Genomic DNA, 1,671 nt, shown 5'->3' with positions numbered 1-1,671 from the left:
CTCCCTCAACCCCTCCCTTCCCCCCTCCCTCCCTACCTGCCAGACCATCACCGCACCGGTGCCCATGACGGTGGCGCCCGCGAAGGCCAATGCCTGCTCTCTGGAGAAGGACGTGAATCGATCCGGTGTGCCGTCCCAGGCGTTGGGATCCTCCCGCATGAACCTGGAGAGGAAGGGAGGGAGGACAGAGGAGGGAGGGGAGGAGGGAGGGAAGGAGGGAGGGACAGGTCATTCCACGGGGAAACATTGCGAAAAGCAAGAAGGAAATCGCAGAGGGGGCAGGAAAGAGAGCGGAGAGGTGTCTAGATGCGGGGAGGAAGGGGAGGGAGGAGGTATTTCGAGGGGAGCACCTGACGTTCTTGTCGACGCCTTCATAGTAGGCCTCCTCGATCTGCTGCTCGTACTGCAACGCTCGCCGTTCCTCCCGCTGCCGGAAAAATTCTTCGTAATTCTAACGCCGTAGGGGGGATAAGAGGAGGAAAAGCAGGAGGAGAAACCAAAAAGTCAGGCTTGGCGTGCTTCGAGGAGCAGCCGCATGCGTACACGTCTCCACGTCGGGCTGGCTGCCACCCTCCCTCCCTCTCTCTCCACCCTCTTTCCGTTTTTTCCTCCACCCGCCGCTTACCTTGTCGTCACTCATATTGAAAGGCCGCCCATCGTCGTCGTCCCCTCTGCCCCTTCCCCTTCCTCCCCTTCCCCTTCGACGGCTTCCGCCCCCGGTGCCCACAACAGCGTGGAGCGAGGTGGAGGCGGCTCCCGAGAGGGCTGGTGGCAAAACACAAGGAGAGGCCAATACTGCATGTCGAGAAGGCCCGGAGATGGACGGGGTTGAACGGGAGAAATAGGTTGCTGGCGCGCGGGAAGACGTAAAAAATGCGGCAATGTTTTGCGAGAGGAGGAGGAGGAGGAGGTGGGGGAGGTGTTGGGCCATGCTGGAATTGCTTCTTGTCATGCGCGATGGCACCAGCGTTCTCGCGATGCACCTGTGCGTATGGTCGCGAGAGAAAGGGGAGTGAGGACTACTTTTCGCAAGATGTAGTATAAGAGGGAGGGAGGGAGGGAGGGAGAGATTGACTCAGGCCCTTGACGCTCTTCGAGCGATAGGGCGTGATGAGGGAAGATCTCCAAAGAGGGGGACACTTCTCGTCCCATAACAAAGCAATGTGCGTGTTGCTGCACAGACACGATACAGATACAGTAGCCAGTCACATGATGGGCGATGGTGCGAGTATTGAATGGCTTTTTGGGTGCCCGTTTGATTACGCTGACGATGGAGCAATCGGCTTCTTGAACAGAGAGGGGCATCCATGGCGGGCTTCTTGACGTACGTCAGAATTAACCATCTGACCGGCTCAAATGGTGGTGACAGGTACACAAGCCAATGCATCGCACCGCGATCATTCACTGTAACATGCATGTGAGCCAGCAAAGCTGGGTTTCAGTCCCCCAAAGAGCCCGTGAGCTTGGCCACCCCATTCCTCCCGCCCGCGTCAAGTCGACCATGTCCGACCCCGCCCCTCGAGAAATGTCTCATGTTTCCCGTCACGATGGCCAACCTCACCAAGGTGGTACCGGAAACCGTCGCGCTGACTTACGGAGGCATCGGACCGTGCGCCAGGCGTGGAAAAATGGGCAGTGGTGTGCCTGTCCTGGCGAGCCTCTGGGGCATGC

Source organism: Nannochloropsis gaditana (genome assembly GCF_000240725.1).
Source record: "Nannochloropsis gaditana CCMP526 unplaced genomic scaffold scaffold767, whole genome shotgun sequence".
In the NCBI taxonomy this organism is placed as follows: Eukaryota; class Eustigmatophyceae; order Eustigmatales; family Monodopsidaceae; genus Microchloropsis; species Microchloropsis gaditana.
Note: the sequence above shows the minus strand (reverse complement) of the source record.